The sequence below is a fragment of the Saccopteryx leptura genome, chromosome 2, assembly GCF_036850995.1.
Source record: "Saccopteryx leptura isolate mSacLep1 chromosome 2, mSacLep1_pri_phased_curated, whole genome shotgun sequence".
Taxonomy (NCBI): domain Eukaryota; kingdom Metazoa; phylum Chordata; class Mammalia; order Chiroptera; family Emballonuridae; genus Saccopteryx; species Saccopteryx leptura.
Window position 1 is genome coordinate 83,417,583 of NC_089504.1, and position 20,714 is coordinate 83,438,296.

The window sequence follows — 20,714 nt, forward strand, 5'->3', positions numbered from 1 at the left end:
TTTTTATTATGTCCACGAGTCCCAGTTTTTTATCCTACCTATTTGTGGAATCATATAGTTCTTAGCTTTTCCTGATTTCCTTGTTTCACTCATTATAATGTTCTCAAGGTCCATTCGTGTTGTTGTAAATGGCAATATGCCATTATTTCTTATGACTAAGTAGTATTCCATTGTATATATGCATCACTTTTTCTTTATCTAATCATCTGTCAAGGGACACTTTTGTTGTTTCCATGTCTTGGCCAATGTGAAAGATGCTGCAATAAACAAGAGGGTGCATATGTCTTTGCATATCAATGTTTTAGCATTTTCAATGTGGTATATTGTGTATGTAGTACTTAAAAATGTACTTGTTTTTTGAGAATTGTATCATGTATTTCCAACACATATACTTTCATATATTCAGCAGTACTTTCAAATATACATAACTGGCAGTGATCTGAAGAAAGATGAAACCAAAAGATTGAATAAAGGACTCACTTGATATATAAAATAAATATGAAAGATGTAAAATATTTTGTAGAATTAATTTATAATAATATAATTTCATACTCTTGTTAAAAAACATTTTCTTTGGGGAAATTAAGATTATACCATAAGCAACTGTAAAGTAAGCAGAGAATTGAAACCATTTGAAAAATTTACACTTCTATTATCCTAAATAAATTTTAAGTCAGACCCTCTTCCTTTCTTCTGTAAATATGCAAATTAACACATTGTTGACCAGCAATTTCATGCAGAAGTTATCTCATGTCACCAGCTATTTTTTCATAATTGGGTATGAAAGTGAAACAATCTAAATAAACATCAGTATATTTTATTTATACATAACAAATTTAAATGAAACTTTGTACATATCTGCTACATATTATATTTTACACATATTATTTATTTTAGTAATTTTTTTGGTCTGATATACTGTATAGCAATCACCTACATATAATGCTATGCAACACATTTTGTAAATATATCTGGTTTCGCTGCACTTTCTTTTTGAAATACACACTTTGGCCCTGGCCGGTTGGCTCAGTGGTAGAATGTCAGCCTGGCTTGCAAGAGTCCTGGGTTCAATTCCCGGCCAAGGCACACAGGAGAAGCGCCCATCTGCTTCTCCACCCCTCCCCCTCTCCTTCCTCTCTGTCTCCCTCTTCCCCTCCTGCAGCCAAGGCTCCATTGGATCAAAGTAGGCCCAGGCGCTGAGGATGGCTCTATGGCCTCTGCCTCAGGTGCTAGAATGGCTCTGGTTGCAACAGAGTGATGCCCCAGATGGGCAGAGCATCGCCCCCTGGTGGACATCCCAGGTGGATCCCATTTGGGCACATGCGGGAGTCTGTCTGACTGCCTCCCTGTTTCCAACATCAGAAAAGTAAAAAAATAAAATAAAATAAAATAAAATGAAAAGAAATACACACTTTACAAGTTCTAGTTGGATTGAACACGACGAAGAAAGATTTTACAATATCCTTGATATGTACGTTCAACCCGCGAGCGTTTAGAAGATATTCTAAGTTCAGATGGCTCAACACTGAATGTTTTTGTTTACCGTGCCTTTGATTTTGCGGTCTCACACCTGGAGGAGTGTGAAGAAAAGACAGTCTGCATGAGAATATAGAACAGTGTGCTGTTTTTTGAAATTCAAACCTCAGGGCAAAGAGTCACAAATACAATAATCCTATATTACCCTGAATTTCAAAAATTGAAATGGCTAATGCAAGTGCAAACACGGGTTAACTCATAAGCAGTCAACAATGTGTTAATAATTTTTCAAATTAAAACAAAGCCCCAGAAACACCACTGAGGAATCCAAATATATTGGAATAGATGTGGTGGCATTTGGCCCACAGTTTAATAGCTCTCAGAGTTAACTTGAAGTTGTCAATGTTGGGTACTAAGTTTAAAATTTCATTGGTTACCCTGCAACTGTTAAGACTTCTTATCCATCTTATATCTAAATTTTTAAGCAGGCTGTCACCTCGTAAATCCAAGTCTTCTGGAATCGTCTACAGTATTAATATAGCAAATAAAATATCAATCTCTACTCCATCAAAACACAGTTTGATAACTAGCACAAATGCTCCTTCAACAGCTCTTACATCTTTTACTTCTGCAATTTCACCTTACCATGTAGAAAGAGGTGAAAAAGTCACTTTGGTCTACTTGTCTTGGTGCAACACACAACGCATCGGTGTCGGCACCTTTTGTGTTACTCCTAAGCTGTAGGATCCAAATGTATAATATTTTCCTCCAATCTTTTCTATTACAGATTGTAGAAGATTCTTGTTTACACTGATTTCTCGTATCCACCCTTTTACCAGGTTATTTAAGGATCCGAAAATTAAAATCCTACGCTGTAATTCCTTTTCTTCTTCAAATACCCCAAAGGCTTCAGTCTCAATTAGTTTCTGTGTAAGCAGGCAGTGCGTCTCCTCGGGGGCTGCTAGGCTGATGGGAGAGGTAATGCCATAATGCCTCTACGGTGGCATTATGTTTGTTGTGTTTGTTGTGATCCCTGTGTTATGATTGGAAACGCATTCTCTCATGGGCCCGCACTCCGCTCCTCACCCTTCCACCCCACCCCACCCCCTCCCCCAACCTCCCACAGCAGCTCCTGGCCTGGGTGTTATCCAACAGTGGTAGCTGGCCTGTTGGAGCCCTGGGTCCAACCCCTGACATAAATTCTTTTTTAAACACACTCAGATGTTATAATGATCTATTTTCATCTTTACTGACAGTATATTCTCTGGTTAAATTTTCTTATTTAACTATGGAAATTATGTCAGCTATTGCCAGTACAGAGAAATGTGTGGTGAAGAAAAGAAGGCTTAACTAAATGTCATTTTAATCAAAGGAACAATTTTTATTTAATAAAATTGAACTGGTATACACACTCATAAGAAATATCTTTAGAACAGGGGAAAATGTATTCAACTGGAAATTTCTAGAAAGAATTCTAGTAGACTCTAAATAGTGACATTTTTTACTAAATGTATTTTGGGTTATTTATTCTGCATATTTCTCTGGAGTTGGGGAAACTAAGGATAAGTATCCACATTTAGGAAATTGAACATAAACTAAAAGTTATTGGAAGAAGCATAATGTAAAAAAGGTTTCAAAGCAACAGGTCTCAGTTCTCGCTTTTCTAATCCTCATGCTAAGTCCTACAGCTTTGATGCTGCTTACTTGCTTGTTTTTGTTTTTACCAGGTTTTATACTTTAAGGGACATTTTTTCTTAATGAGCATATTTGTAGAATCACCCTCTCATCAAAATTCTTCACTGAATTTTCTCACTTCTTAATAAAATTCGACCTTTTCTATAATCCTCTTTGCCAGATTGTTCATTTCTCGTTTTCAAACCATGCTGCTATACACACTGCTTTCTTCCTTCATTAGCTCATGACAGCTCATCCTTCCATACTCAGTCCCTAAACCAGTTCCACTTCCTCTCTCTACTTTCACTGGGTGACGTGTTGTGCCCTGTATATCCTGTTCACAGCTCTCTCACAGCACTGTGTAACTGGGTGAATAGTTGTAACAGTTGTTTGTCTTTCAATTAGTGATGTTTTAGTACAGAAATAGTGATTTTCATTTAATACAGAAATTATGATATCTATCTAGATACATATTTAGTTTATAGAGATTTCTTTGGATATTTTAGCTTTATTAAGATGATTTACGCACCATAAAATTTAGCCATTTAAAAGATGAACTCAGTGGTTTTTGTGTATTTACAGATTTATAAAGCTGTCACTTTTATTTAATTATAAAATATCACTACCCTAAAAAGAAACACCATGTGCATTAGCACTCACTCACTATGTGTCCTGATCCTCAGCCTTGGATAATGATTAATCTACCTTCTTTTTCTATGTATTTGCCAATTCTGGATATTTAATATGAATTAAATCATACATTATACAACCTTTTGTGAGTAGCACCTTTCACTTAGCATTAAGTTTTCAAGGTGCATTAACACTGTAACGTGGATCAATGCATCGTTCTTTTTGTTGCCAAATAATATTTCTATTCCTTTTAATTTTTGTTGAGTTTATTGGGGTGACTATGAGCAATAGAAATATGCAGGATATTATTGTATACTGTCAAGTAATGTTTCTTTATGAGGACGTCATGCTTTGTTCATCCAAATAGCTATTTTTGTTTTTTTCATTTTTTTTTGTTAGTGGTACTTCTATGAACATTTGTTCACTTCTCTTGGTCTCTTGGGTAGATACCTAGGAGTGTTATTGCTGATTCGCAGGGTAACAGTGTGCTTAACATTTTTGGGAACTGACAAACTGTTCTTTTTGTTCATTTTTAAAATTTTATAGTTAAATTACAGTTTACATTCAATATTCACTTATTCTAATTTCAGGTGTGCCAAGTAGTGGTTAGACATTTGCAGGCTCATAGATGTAGAGAACAAACTGATTGTTGCCCGATGGAAGGGTGCTTGGGAGACTGAAAAAAGTGAAGGGATTAAGAAGTAAAAATTGGTAGTTACAACATAGTTATGGGGCTGTAATTATAGCACAGGGAAAATAGTCAGTAATACTGTACTAACTATTCATGGTGCTTGGTGGGTACTAGACTTATGGGGAGAACACTTCATAAGTCATAAATGTCCAAACTGATTTCCAAAGGGAATGTGTCATTTTACATAATCAACATATGCCTGAAAGTTTCTATTACTACACTGACCAAAACTTTTTATTTTCTGTTTTTAAAATAATTAGCCATTTTATTGGGTAATTATGAAAAAGTGTCCCCTTATTTTTTAATTTGCATTTTCTTAATTACTAATGGTGTTGAACATATTTTTCTGTGTTTTATTGTGAATTTTATGCTCTCTTTCAGCCCCAATACTTGTTTTTAAAATTAAGCTGGTTATTTATTTTTGACTTGTCAGTGTTTTTAAAATATCTTAGATAAAAGTTTCTTTCAAGGTATAAAATTTGCAATTATTTTACCCCATTTCTCTGCTGACTTTGCACTTTCTAGATGGTATCTTTTGAGGTGTAAAAGTTTTTATTTTTTATGTGTTTTTAAGTACGTATTGATTTTATTGGGGTGATATTGGTCAATAAAATTATATAGGTTTCAGGTATACAATTATGTAATACATCATCTATATATTGTACTGTGTGTTCACGAGCCCAAGTCGAGTCTTACTCCTTTGCCATGTATCACCCCTTGGCTCTCTTCTACCCCAACACCCCTTTCTCTCTGGTAACCACTATCCTCTTGTCTTTCTCTATGAGTTTTTAGTTTAATTTTGTTGTTGTTGTTTAATCCCTTCACCTTTTTAACTCAGCTCCCAGGCCTTCTTTCCCTCTGACTGCTGTCAGTGTGTTCTCTGTGTCTATGAGTCTGTCTCTGTTGTGGTTGTTAACTTATTTTGTTTATTGGATTTCACATATGAGAAAAATTATAAGGTACTTGTCTTTCTGTGACTGGCTTATTTCACTTAGAATTATACCCTAGGCCAACATGCTATGCAAAATGTATGATTTCCTTTTTTTCTATGGCCAAGTAGTATTACATTGTGTAAATGTAAAGAAAAGCTTGGTTATCAACTCATCTACTGATGGGCACTAAGCTGCTCCTCAATCTTATCTATTGTAAATAATGTCGCAATGGAGATAATGGTCCATATATTCTTTTTAATTTGTGTTTTGTGTTTTTTCGAATATATTCCCAGAAGAGAAATTGGTGGGTCAACAGGCAGTTTCATTTTTAATTTTTTTTTTTTTTGTATTTTTCTGAAGCTGGAAATGGGGAGAGACAGTCAGACAGACTCCCGCATGCGCCCGACCGGGATCCACCCGGCATGCCTACCAGGGGCGATCCTCTGCCCACCAGGGGGCAATGCTCTGCCCCTCCGGGGTGTCGCTCTGCTGCGACCAGAGCCACTCTAGCACCTGGGGCAGAGGCCAAGGAGCCATCCCCAGCGCCCGGGCCATCTTTGCTCCAATGGAGCCTTGGCTGCGGGAGGGGAAGAGAGAGACAGAGAGGAAGGAGGGGGGGTGGGGGGTGGAGAAGCAAATGGGTGCTTCTCCTATGTTCCCTGGCCGGGAATCGAACCTGGGTTCCCCGCACGCCAGGCCGACGCTCTACCGCTGAGCCAACCGGCCAGGGCCTCATTTTTAATTTTTGAAGATAACTCCATACAGCTTTTCACAGTGGCTGAACTAGTCTGCATTCCACTAAAGAGTGAACGAGGGTTCCTTTTTCTCCACATTCATGCCAATACTTGTTGTTTGTTGATACACTGATGATGGTTACTCTGACAGGTGTGAGGTGGTATCTCATTATGGTTTCAACTTGTTTTTCTCTGGTTATTAGTGACATTGAGCATATTTTTACATGTCTATTAGCCACTTGTATATTGTCTTTGGAGAAGTATTTATTCAGGTCTTTTGTTTATTTCTTAAATTGGACTGTTTGTATCTTTGGTGTTGAGTTTCATAAGTTCTTTAAAAAATTAGGATATTAATCCCCACAGATGTATCATTGGTGAATATGTTCTCCTATTCTGTGTGTCTTCATTTCATTTTGTTGATGGTTTTTTTTTCTCAAAAAACTTTTTATTTTAAATACTCTCATTTGTTAATTTTTTTTTTTCTTTTGCCCTAGGTGATATACCAGGAAAAAATATCGCTATGAGTAATGTAGAGATTTTACTACTATGTTTTACTTCTAGAATTTTTCCACTTTTTAATGTAACACTTAATTCTTTTTTCTATTTTGAATTTATTTTTGCTTATGGCATAAAAAGGTGGTCTACTTCCACTTTTTGTGTATATCAGTCTAATTTTTGCAGCACCATTTATTGAATAGATTATCTTTACCCCATTGTATTGTTGGTCTCTCTCCTTTGTCAGATATTAATGGACCATAATGGCATGGGTTTACTTTTGAGCTCTCTATTTTTTTTATTCCATTGATCTATATGCCTATTCTTTTGCCATACCATGTTGTATTAATTATTATGATTTTGTATTCTAATTTGATTTCAGGTAGCATGATTCTTGAAATTTTGTTTTCTCAAGGTTTCTGTGGCTTTTAAAGGTCTTTTGAGATTTCATGTAAAATTTTGTAATATTTGTTTCAGTTTTGTGAGGTATGCCATTGGTATCTGGATAGGAATTTCATTGAATCTATAGATTGATTTAAGTAGTGTGGACATTTTAACCATGTTGATTCTTCCTATCTGTAAACATGGTATATGTTTCTACTTATTTGTGTCTTAGTCAATTTTTTTAAAAAGTTGCTTTAATGATTTTAGAGAGAAAAGGAAGGGAGAGAAAGAGACAGGAACATTAATCTGTTCCTGTACATGCCTTGTCCGGGGTCCAAGCTGCAATGTCTAAGCTTCTGGAAGATGCTTTAATCAACAGAGATTTTGGACCAAGACTAGGTCAGTTTGTTTCCTCCGTGTTTTACATATTTCTGAATACAGATCTTTTACGTTACTGGTTAAATAGTTTCTCTTTCTGATAGTTCATTATTGGTGTATATAATTGCAACTTATTTCTCCATATTTATTTTGTATTCTGCTACTTTAGTGAATTCAGGATCAGTTCTGGTAGATTTTTGGTGGGATCTTTAGGATTCTCTATATACAGTATTATGCCATATCACACATGTATATCTGCTGGTTAAAAACACATATGTGGAGTCTAACAGATGGGATACTGAATGTAAATAGTTTTTCCATGTGGTGAATGTGAGGGGAACCCTGAGGTCTTTTCTGTCAGCATGTAGAGACCCTGCACCCACTTTAACAGCTGTTCAGCTTCCCTCGACCATGTGGTCCAGGGCTGGTAGATCCCATCCTCTCTCCATGAATGTTAGTTGTTTTCCTTCTCTCTCCCTAAATCCCACCTGTTTCCTCAGTGCTCTGATAAATAGTCTCAAAAATGCATTTTTAAAAATTTACAAGAATTTCTGTGGGGTCTCCTTCTAGCATGGGCACCGCCAGGTGAAGGTGTGCACCTGTGAGACTGTGGCAGGGCCTCCACATTCTTGTCCCCAAGAAGGTGACTTTTACTATTCTCTCAGGGATATGCTGGGGCCTCTGCATTCCCCTGTTGTCCTTGGGGCTGGCTGCCAAACTAGAAGCTTGCCAGGCTGATAGCGACAGTGCACTCCTGCCAGTGTTTAGAGTGTGTGTTTCCCCACTGGGTGGTCAGCCATTATCTGAAACACACTGGCCTGTGCTCTGCCTCTCATTGGAAGCACATGTGTTTGCCCTCTGTCCCTTTAGAAAACAGCAAATTTCGGGAAGTTTCTGCACCACAGGGATGTGAAACCTTTTTCTGGCCTTAAGTTGTGAGGAATGCTTTCTAAGTTGTGGTGTGTCTTTCCAGAATTCTGCATTCTTCTCATGTTTGTTTTAGGCCCAGGAAGGGCCAGCCATTGCCTGACCGGCAAGAGGTCTTGCGGTCACACTTAGCACAGTAGTCTATACCCCTACACCCCTAGATAATGCACAGATTTACTAAAAGAGTTTTTTTTTTCTCTTTCCTATCTGGTCTGTATTTCACCTGAGATTTCCCTTTAAACAAAAATGGAATTTCAAATAAATACACACAAAAAAATATGGTAGTACACCCCAAAACACACCTATTGTAATACTTCATTGATAGAAAAAGTCCAGAATAGGTATCAGAGAGGGGACACAGAGCAGATGAGAGGTTGCCAGGGGAGAGGAGTGGGGAGTGTCATTTTGGTTCAGGATTTCCATTTGGAGTGATGGGACATTTTGCAAGAAGATAGTGGTGATGTTTGCAGAGCATTGTGAAGAGACTTTAAATTGAGGAATGGCACAATTTTAAAAATAACAATCACCTTTATTTTTTTACTTATAATGAATCATGCTATGGAAAAACAGAGAAAAAGAACAATAACAAAATAAAATAAAAATACAGAACAATTTCAAATAAAATTAAATTAATAAAAACATTAATCATGCCACAGAGAAAAAAAAACCCATAACGTTAAAAGAAAAGAAAACTGTCAAGAAGAGGTGGTAAATCAAATTCATCTGATGTGGTGGGGACAGCTGGATGAAGAACAAGCAGCTCTGGAGCTGGCCCTGATGTGCTGCCCAGAGGCAACCCCTTTTGTCTGGCCACAACCAGAGCAGGTTTGGCAGAACATTCTTGAAACAGCAGTGGTGGGTCTCAGTGTGGTCCAGAGATGCTGCACAGGCCGCCCGGCTCCAGAGCTGCAGCTGGAGTGGCTGCTGGAAGAAGCACGGCCACTGGAGTTGGGTGCCCCTCCAGGTCTGGGTCAGCCTCCAGGTCTGCCTGTGCAGCTGACTCCTCCAGGTGTCCCTCAAGTGTAGCAGGAGCTGACTCTGCCTCTCGGTCCCCTATCCTGAGCATCTCCTCAGACAAGAGCTGTGACATCACACCTGGCCAGAACAATGTCCTCACTACCTGATGAAAGACACCAACAGAACTCAGAATCCTGGTAACCAGGGAACCATATTCTAGAACAACCACTAGCCAGCTCAGTTGACCGAGACTTTAGTTGAGTAAACATGTTCTTGTGTTGTCTTCCCCGGTCCCAAGGCCGTGGCAACCAAAGACACAACCCTGATGGTTTTTTCCGCCGTGGACGCCGCTGGGTCCAGACTCAGCCAAGACGCCTGTGGCCGTTTTCTCGAAGGAACCGAGAAATAACCCATGGAGGCTCAGAGGTGGTGCTTCCGGTCCAGGCCACCACTGTGATTTCACCTGAGCAGGTCTATGTCCCCTACGTGTGTGTGTGCATGTGTGTGTGTATGAGTTTTGAGTGTGAGTGTATGTATATGTGTAAGAGGGTTTCATGTCAGAGGAGCCTGCCCTTAGGAAGAATGGGCTGAGCATGTGGTCAGAAGCCTTGTGAACCAGCACATTCACACCAATGCCTGTTTAGATTGGAAGAGTGGGTGGCACCCTCTGCCCTAGGTTTATCTTGAGCCCTAGAGGTGAATTTCATTTCCCTGAAAGGAGGCCTCTTCAGAAACATCCTTGGGTCTGATTTGGGAGCAGAAGGTGCAGTGGGCAAAAGCAGCAGTGACTAGGGCCAGGCTGGGCTTGAGGCACCCTGACCCACTGCTGGTCATGTCATTGCAGAGCTCAGTCAAAAACACCCAGGAGCAGCAGCTGGAGGAAGGAGACCCCCACATCATCTCCACAGCTGTGGGCCAGGTGCACCCTAGTAGTGATGTGCAATGCAAGCCTGCAAAGAGCGTGGCCACCTGGGCAGCCGGGGACGTGGGGCCCGTGGATGACCTCAGTAGGTCTCCTCCCCCAATGCCACCCAGGGTCTGGAGGTCTCCTCCCCCAACACCATCCAGGGTCAGGAGGTCTCCCCTTACAACACCCAATGTCCCGAGGATTCCTCCCTTGATGCCACCCAGGGTCCGGAAGACTCCTCCCCCAAAGCCGCCCAGGCTCCATGCACCCTGGCTCACAAGGCCTGAATCCAGCCTGCAGCACCGGGCCCATGTTAATCCAACTGAGCCAAACCACCTGGAGCCCAAGGAAGGAGATGTAAAGGGTAAGAAGGTGGTTGAGGACATTGTGGGATGGTGGGGGAGGGTTGGAAGGGAAGGGTCAGTGTCAGACACACAGGGAGCACTCCTAAAGGCTGGCCAGGAGCAAAGACTGGCTTCAGACCACCCACGTGCAGGATGGCTGGTGGGGAGAATGTCCTGTGGTGGGTCCTGGCCTTCGTCTCTGCTCTGCCTTTGGAGAAAACATGCAAATGCAGGCACATAGGTGATCTTTTCTCCTCTAGAAGCTCCAGCACCAGCCCAGGAGGCAGAGCCGGCTCCTGCTCCACCTGAGGGACATCTGGAGGAGCCGGCTGCACGGACAGACCTGGAGGCCGACCCAGATCTGGAGGGGCGCCTGACTCCAGTGACCATTTCACCTTATGAAGTTCTTCCAGGTGCAGCTATGGAGTTGGGGCTGGCCTCCACTGCGCCTCCTGACCACACTGAGGTGGGAAATCAGCTGCCTGAAGAAGCCTCCGACAAACCTGCCTTGACTCCGCCCACACGAGAAGAGCTGTCCCTGCACAACACCTCAGGGCCAGCTCAGGGGCCTCTTGTCCAATCAGCTGTCCCTAGCACATCCGAAGAATTTATTTTCCCACCCCTTTTGGATAGTTTTCTTTTATTCTCTGTGATCGTTATATTTTTATTTTCTATTTTTCTTTTTCTGTTTATATCTTTTTTCTGTATAGAGTAATTCATTATAAGTAATAAAATAAAAGTGATTATTTAGATTTTAATTTGTGCCATTCCTCAGCATGAAGTCCCTTAATGATGCTGTGCAAGCATCACCTCTAACTTGTTGAAAAATGTTCCATCACCCTGAATGGAAACCCTGCACCAAAAAGACTCACTCCTCCTATCCCTGGCAAAACCTCACCTGCTTTCTATCTCTGCTCCTTTACCTATTCTAGACATATCCTATCAATGGAATCTTACCGTAGTGCTGTTTCAATGTGCTCCCATACTTATTTTTTTATCTGAAATAACATTTTTTCCATTAAAAATAGAAATCCCAGGTCAAATAGAGAGACAGATATAAAAGGAAAACTTTTTTAGTAAGTCTGTGCATTATCTATGGGTAGCGACCACTCTGCTAAATGTGATCCCAGGGCCAGAACATAGGTGACAGCTTGACCTTCCTGGGCATAAAACAAACACGAGAAAAATGCAGAAATCGGCAAAGACGAACCTCAAGCTGGAAAGCATTCCCTACAAGGCAAGGCCAGAGAGTGGTTTCACATTCCTGCGGGGCATGAACTTACTGAAAGTTGGTGTTTTCTTTCTTTTTTTTTTAATTTTTTTTTCTGATGTTAGAAGTGGGGAGGCAGTCAGACTGACTCCCACATGCACCCAACCGAGATCCACCCAGCATGCCCACCAGGGGGTGATGCTCTGCCCATCTGGGGCATTGCTTTGATGCAACCAGAGCCATTCTAGTGCCTGAGGTGGGGACCATGGAGCCATCCTCAGCGCCTGAGCCAACTTTGCTCCAATAGAGCCTTGGATGCAGGAGGGGAGGAAAGAGACAGAGAGGAAGAATAGGGTGAAGGGTGCAGAAGCTGATGGGCACTTCTCCTGTTTACCCTGACTGGGAACCAAACCCGGGACAACCACAAGCCAGGCTGATGCTGCTTTACTGCTGAGACAGCTGGTCAAAGCCAAGTTGATGACAGAGGGCAAACACCTGCACTTTCAATAAGGGGCAGTGCACACGCCATTGCAAGGCAGATGATGGCCCACCACCCTGATGAGGACACACACACTGTAAGTGCCAGTGGGAGAGCCCCGTCCCCATCAGACTGAAGGTTACTGGTCTGGTGGTGACTAGGCCGGGGGACAATGTGAGGATGGAGAGGCGCCAACAGCTCCCTGAAAAGAAGTAGGAAAGGCCCCTCATCTGGGGGGACAGTGTGTAAGACCCATCAAATTCCACATGTGCTCAACTTCACCTGGGAGTGCTCACCCTAGGGGTGGGGGTAGTCAACCTTTTTATACCTACCGCCCACTTTGGTATCTCTGTTAGTAGTAAAATTTTCTAACTGCCCACCAGTTCCACAGCAACGGTGATTTATAAAGTAGGGAAGTAACTATATAAAATTTATAAAGCAGAGTTACAGCAAGTTAAAGCATATAATAATGATCATTTACCAAGTACTTTATTTCAAATTTTTGCTAATTTTGGCAGAATAAATCTTTATAACACAACTTACTATAGTTAAATTTATCTTTTTATTTATTCTTTGGTTGCTCTGCTACTGCCAACCATGAAAACTGAAACTCCCACTAGTGGGCGGTAGGGATCAGGTTGACTACCACTGCCCTTGGGAGTTATCCCAAAGAAATCCTTGCACAACTTCTCAAAGATCTATATTCAAGACAGCCCATCAGAGCACTGATGAAATAGCCAGTAACTGAGAAAAACAAAACTGTCCATGGACAGTGATGGGACCCACCAATCCTGGTCCACATGGATGATGGAAGCTGGACAGCAGCTAGAGTTGGGGCAGGGGTCTCCATGTGTTGACTAAAAAGGGCTCAGGGTCCTCTCACATGAGACATGTGGCCCAACATCTGAATCCATGATCCCACCTCTTAGAGCACGACCATGTGATTTCACCTGGCAAAGGGTCATTTATGAAAATCAGTCTGAGTGTAACATAGACAAAATGGTCCAAGTGAGAAGGGCGGACCCTGAGAGATACCAACCAAGCCACTCATGATGCTCATTTGTGGGGTGGAGACATCAATCTCTGACCTTCTCCTTGATGTGATGTCTAATTTGTTATAATGCATGTGTGACTGTGCCGGTTCTAAATATATTAAAGTTATATGTCCAGTGTTATCTGTGTATCACTCATCTATAATGTACATTATTTAGTTTTTATTGTTAAAGAATTTATGACAAGAAAAATAAAGGTTAGTTATAGTACCATATTGAATTCTAAAGGGATTCAGAAACAAATAAAGAACAAAGTCCTTCCCGGGAGGAGAGCCCTGACATGGGGGGCTCACCATGCCTGTTCTTTCCAGGATTCTGCACACAGTGTTGGCATGTGCACGTGTGTGCTTCTGTTTTCTCGCACTCATGTGTGCATTGGTGGGTGCCTGTGTGTGTTCACATGTGTGAGCGTGTGCACCTGTGGGTGTCTGGCAGGTAGGATTCCTGGGCATGTGCTCTTCCAAACCCTTATTTCTCTGGGGCTGGATGCTGCCAGTCAGAGTTTCTGGCATTTTCTGTGACTGCACAGCAGAATTTCCAAACCTCCCTGTGGTAGAATCCATATCATTATTCATTTTTCACTTTTCTTGTTCTAATTTGTACAGAATTTTAAAATATTGGGTGCAGTTTCTATTTCTGAGGAGAAAAGGAAAACATCACAATGAAGGAAAAGTGAAGAGAATGGTCACAGAGTGGGGATAAAACCAATTCTTTTGATGAGAGGAGTGCGGGTTCGAGAGCAGACGGCTCTAGAGCTGACCTGGTGTGTGGTCCAGAAGCAGGTGCTCTGTGGCAGGAACCAGGGCAGGTTCTGCAGACGGCTCTTCAGTAGGCGGAGGTGGGGCCTGGGGTAACTCGGCAGATGCTGCACAGGCCACCTGGCTCCAGAGCTGCAGCTGGAGTGACTACTGAAGGTGACACCCCTCCAGGTCTAGAGCAGTCTACAGGCCCTCCCCTGTGTCTGGCTCTTCTGAAGAGGTGGAAGCTGCCGGCTCTGTCTCCTGGGCTGGTGCTGGAGCTGTGAGAGGAGAAAAGATCTCCAACATGCATTCTAACATGCCACCCAAAGACAGAGCACAGCCAGAGCCTTCCACAGAAGCCACAGCACAGGACCCACCACAGGATGTCCTAATGGCCCACAGTCCTGCAGAAAGGTGGTCTGAGTCCTGTCTGCTCCTGGCCAGCCTCGTGCATACTCCCTGTGTGTCTGGTACTGACCCCTCTTCATCAGTTCACATCCATCCCCACCCCCCACCACCCCACCTCCCCCACATTCACACCTGTGGGTGCTACCTCCTTGGCCGCCGGGTCCTCCTGGCCAGTTTCTTCGACTTGGGCATCGTGCTCCCAATATCATGTCTGAAATTATGTGCTGTGGTGGGACACTGTGTTGCTTCTGGGGAGAGGTACTTTGGCCATCCAGGGGCCCTAGATCCGAAACCCCCAAGTGGCCACACTCACTTTAAGCCTGCTCTGGACCTCGGTGCTGTGGCCCAATTGCCCATAACTGGTGGAAACGGGTAGGGGTCTTCGTCAGCAGCCTGCTGCTCTTTCATGTTGTGGGATGAGCTCTGCAATGACCAGCAGTGCATCTGGAGACTCAAGCCCTGCCCTGTTCTAGCCACTGCTGCTTCTGCCCACTGGACCTTCTGCTCCTGGATAATTCCCTGGCCTGTGTCTGCACAGACCACCTCCCAGGTGAAATAAGATTCTCCTCCAGCCTGACCAGGCAGTGGCGCAGTGGATAGAGCGTCGAACTGGGTTGCAGAGGACCCAGGTTTGAGACCCCGAAATCGCCAGCTTGAGCCATGGGCTCATCTGGTTTAAGCAAAGCTCACCAGCTTGGACCCAAGATCACTGGTCAAGCAAGGGGTCACTCGATCTGATGAAGGCCCACAGTCAAGGCACGTATGAGAAAGCAATCAATGAACAACTAAGATATCACAAGGAAAAACTGATTATTGATAATTCTCATTTCTCTCCATTCCTGTCTGTCTCTATCTATCCCTCCCTCTGACTCTCTCTCTCTCTGTCTCTGTAAAAAAAAATAAATAAATAAGATTCTACTTTAGGGCTCAGGATGAACTTCTGGCAGAGGGCACCACCCACACTCCATGTCAATCCAGCGAGCCCTGACCTGGAGTTTGAATGTGACAGACCTACCTTTTGATCCCTCTTCAGCCTGTTTCTGATTGAGGCAGACCCTCCCCACATGAACCTTTTGAGCGCGTGCGCACACACACACACACACACACACACAGACACACACACACACACACGCACTCACACACACACAGGACATAGGGCTGCTCAGATGTGATCAGAATGGTGGCTCGCCTGAACAAAACCACCCTGGGCCCCCTTGTGTTACCTGTGGGTCCCAACCTGAAAAGGGCCCCAGGTGTCTGGCCTGAGCCCAGACCATCGGCAGCCTTGGCAAAACATACTATCACTTCTGTCTCTTTTGAAGCTGCGGCCTCCTGATGCTGAAAAAGCAAGAGAACATCTAGTCTCTGCCAATGTGTCCAGTAAAGTTAGCTGGGAAGGGGCTAGTTTATAAAGTTGTTGCTTGTTTACCAGGGTCCAAGTTCACTTGGGCTCTATTATCAGAACATGAGGTCACTCACCCCTGGGGCTTCTACCCAGAGGGTGTTTTCAGACAAGAATAGTGAATTCACTTTTTTTTTTGTGACTGAGACAGAGAGAGGGACAGATAGAGACAGACAGACAGGAAGGGAGAGAGATGACAAGCATCAATTTTGCTGTGATACCTTACTTGTTCATTGATTGATTTCTTTTTCTTTTTTTAATCTTATTTTTATTAATTTTAATGCAGTGACATTGATAAATCAGGGTACATATGTTCCGAGAAAACATCTCCAGATTATTTTGATATTTGATTATGCTGCATATCCCTCACCCAAAGTCAGATTGTCTTCTGTCACCTTCTATCTGGTTTTCTTTGTGCCCCTCCCCTCCCCCTACCCCCCATCTTCTTCCTCGCCCCCTCCCTACCCCTCCACCCCACCCCCTGTTACCATCACATTCTTGTCCATGTCTCTGAGTCTCATTTTTCTGTCCCATCTATGTATGGGTTTATATAGTTCTTAGTTTTTTCTGATTTACTTATTTCATTCCGTATAATGTTATCAAGGTCCATCCATGTGATTGTAAATGATCCGATGTCATCATTTCTAATGGCTGAGTAGTATTCCATAGTATATATGAACCAAAGCTTTTTATCCACTCGTCCTCTGATGAACACTTGGGCTGTTTCCAGTTCTTCGCTATTGTGAACAATGCTGCTATAAACAAGGGGGTGCATTTCTTCTTTTCAAACAGTGCTATGGTATTCTTGGGGTATATTCCTAAAAGTGGGATGGCTGGGTCAAAAGGCAGATTTTCCATTTTTTGAGGAATGTCCATACTGTTTTCCACAGAGGCTGCAACAGTCTGCATTCCCACCAGCAGTGTAGGAGGGTTCCCTTTTCTCCACATCCTCGCCAGCACTTATTCTGTGTTGTTTTGTTGATGAGCGCCATTCTGACCAGTGTGAGGTGATATCTCATTGGGGTTTTAATTTGCATTTCTCTAATGATTAGCAATGTTGAACATTTTTTCATATGCCCATTGGTCATCTGTATATCCTCTTTGGAGAGGTGTTTATTCATTTCTTTTGCCCATTTTTTGATTGGACTGTTTGTCTTTCTGGTGTTGAGATTTACAAGTTCTTTATAAATTTTGGTTATTAACCCCTTATCAGATGCATTGTCAAATATATTCTCCCATTGTGTAGTTTGTCTTTTTATTCTGTTCTAATTGTCTTTGGCTGTGCAAAAGCTTTTTAGTTTGATATACTCCCATTTTTTTTATCCTGTCTTTTATTTCCCTTGCTCGTGGAGATAAATCAGCAAATGTATCACCGCGAGAGATGTCGGAGAGCTTACTGCCTATGTTTTCTTCTAAGATGCTTATGGTTTCACGCCTTACATTTAAGTCTTTTATTCATTTTGATTTATTTTTGTGAATGGTGTAAGTTGCTGGTCTAATTTTTTTTTTTTTGAGGTTGCTGTCCAATTTTCTCAACACCATTTGTTGAAGAGGCTGTCTTTACTCCATTGTATGCCCTTACATCCTTTGTCAAATATCAGTTGTCCGTAGAGCTGTGGGTTTATTTCTGGGATCTCTGTTCTGTTCCATTAATCTATGTGCCTGTTCCTATGCAAGTACCAGGCTGTGTTGAGTACAATGGCCTTGTAGTATAGCTTGATATCCGGAAGTGTGATACCTCCCACTTTATTCTTTTTTTTTTAAGATTGCTGAGGCTATTTGTGTTCTCTTTTGGTTCCATATAAATTTTTGGAATATGTGATCAATATCTTTAAAGTATGTCATTGGTATTTTAATTGGTGTTGCATTGAATTTATAAATTGCTTTGGGTCATATAGATATTTTTTTAAATAAATTTTTATTAATTTTAGTGGGGTGACATCAATAAATCAGGGTACATATATTCAAAAAAAACATGTCCAAGTTACCTTGTCATTCGATTATGTTGCATACCCATCACCCAAAATCAGATTATCCTCCGTCACCTTCTATCTAGTTTCCTTTGTGCCCGTCCCCCTGCCCCTCCCCCCTCTCTACTTTCCTCCCCACCCCCCTGCAACCACCACACTTTTGTCCATGTCTCTTAGTCTCGTTTTTATGTCCCACCAATGTATGGAATCATACAGTTCTTATTTTTTTCTGATTTACTTATTTCACTTCATATAATGTTATCAAGATCCCACCATTTTGTTGTAAATGATCTGATGTCATCATTTCTTATGGCTAAGTAGTATACCATAGTGTATATGTGCCACATCTTCTTTATCCAGTCTTCTATTTTTTTTTACAGTGATTAAAGCCTTTAAGCAAACTCTTGGCTAATACTGCAAGAATCCATAAAAGAGTGGTGTCCTTCACATGTTCACCAAGTCCAAGTTGACACCAACACCATTCCAAATCCCTGAAAATGCAACCCAACCTCAGTTCAGTCCATTAGGAGCTGTCACAAGGAGCAGGAGTCCAGGAAAATTCCACATCCATGAAAAGTCCCCATGGCACTGGAATTGTTGTCACAATTCTATACTTTGCACCTCATGTCCAAGTCCCAATGACCGCTGCTTCTAGCTGGTAATGATTCAGGTAGACTGGAAAAGTCATCTGCAGCATGTGTGGGGATGGAGCTTCTCTTCTCCTCTGCCTGGAGAGAGGAGACCAGGTTGCTTTTCCCTGGAGCTCTGTGACTGTGGCGTGGTAAAGAGAACCTTGGGATACATTAAGCTGGGTGGCAAAGGTAAATTCATATTAGAAGTTGGCAAAAGGGGGAAAGAGAGCTCTAAATTAGGAGTAGGTCTCAGCCTGAAATATGAGTGGGGCATTGAGGTAGGATGAATAAAGGAAACACTATATGTTAAACAAAACAGCAGAAAATAGGCCTCTCAACACCCACAGCAGAGATCTTCGAGGGAAGAATAAAAAACCTGACTATTCAGGCAAAACATAGTTAAGTGGCCCTTGTGCAAATGAGATCAGTTTACTTGCTTCTTGGAAGAAATACCCTAGGCTCATCCACAGTGCCGTAGATGGGGCTGACTGCACTGCGCACCTTCAGCCTTCAGTGGCAAACCCCAGCATTCTGGGCAAGGTTAGGTCATAGGTGGCTGGAGCAGGGCTGGAAGAGACTGAGCCCTCCCTTAGAGGAGCGAGGGAGAAGCCTACCTTCCAGTGTCCCTGTTTCCTCACAGCAAAAGCATGTAAGCCTGGCAGGCGTTAGCTCAATGACCTTTCTATTCACTATTGAAGCAGGACCCAGGTGGAATCCTATGAGACCCCTTTGAGGCCTTGGAGTCTTTAAGGGTGTATCCTAATAGCTGGTAGTTCACCTGATCTCTATTGGGCTTTTTCTGCCTCTTGGTATCTTAAAAGCCATGCTCAGAAGATCTCGCTGAGGGGTTTGAGGATCCCCACCTGCCTATATAAATCTTTTCCATATATCTGGAGCTATTTGGAAAAAGACAAAACAGTGTTATTAGCTGGATCAAATAAAAGAAGGTAGAAGTTTGCAGGAGAAAAAATTTGGCACTTTCTGTTCATCAGCATTCAAAAGAAATTTTAAAAATTTTAAATAAAAAGCATGATATGGTAGACCTGTAGGAGTTCCAAAGGGAGGATATCACTCCCCCCTTTTAAATTTTTTTAAATTGACCTTAAAATATTTTTGGGGTACACTTTAATAATACCTAGACTTTAAAGATTATAGGATATACCCATAATTCAAAAGGTTTGACAAAATACAGTAAATGCTTTTGCTACATATGCAGGAGTATTGTCAGTTTAACCAGTTTAGGAAATCCAATAATAGAAAAATGCATACAGACAATGAGCTATAACATGCTTAGCAGCCTCTCCTGTTCTGACAGATACTACTATAAATCCAGAATAGGTATCCACTGTAACATGGACATAGGACTGTTTGCCAATTGAAGGTGTATGAGTAACCCCCATTTGCCAAAATTTTCCTGGTAGGAGTCCTTGAGGGTTAACTCCAAATGAAAGGACAGATTGTAATATAGGACCCCTTGGACAGGATTTCCCAATCTGCCATGCTGCTTCCTGAGAAAGTTGAAACTGTTTACCCAGGGCTGCAGCATTCTGGTGATGAATAGTATGAGACTGAATTGCTCAATCCGTCATGGTTGCTCCAAATAATTTTCTTTTGAGTAGCTTGATCAACAAGGGCATTTCCTTGTGTTAAAGCTCAAGGGAGCATGGAGTGAGCTCGACCATATCCTATAAAATATGGAGCTCTATGTTGACATACAAGACTCTGAAGAAGGAAGAACTGCTGAAATAGTTCATCAGCAGTTGTTTCTAAGACAGCAGTCTCTATAGTGGAAACAACCATAAGTAAATATCATATTTTCTGTCTGTATATAGATTAAAGGAGGAATATGGCAAATGCTGAAAAGCCATGATAATGGCATATAATTCTAGTCTTTGAGCTGATGTTAAGTTGACTGTTTCAGTATAAAGCTATCCATTGATTTGGAAAAGCAATTTGCTATTTAGTGGAAGTTTCCCAGAGCCATTGTTGTTGATCCTTTGAAAAAAGAAACAACAATAATTTTGAGGCTCAAAATCTATATACTGTAAGGGTCACCTATGTCCCTTGATAATCCAGGAGGTGACAAGATAAAAATATGGAAGTTTATTCCATGGGTTATTAAATGGTTCAATGTGCCCAAGCTGTAACTGCTCTTGTATCAATTGAGCAGCTGCCTTAAGTTTCTCCTGAGAAAGGGGCTATTGGTCTACCCATACAGGATTATCTGATTTCCAAGTAATTGGGTCTGCACAATGAATTATTGGGGTAGCAGGAGATACCAAGGCCCCTATGC

At 41.9% G+C, this 20,714-nt stretch overlaps 1 pseudogene; it reads right to left on the reverse strand.

Annotated features, from left to right (window-relative positions):
* Window positions 1-1,769: 1,769 nt before the first annotated feature.
* LOC136393865 (poly(A) polymerase alpha pseudogene) lies at window positions 1,770-8,081 on the reverse strand (annotated as a pseudogene).
* Between the last annotated feature and the right edge of the window lie 12,633 nt (window positions 8,082-20,714).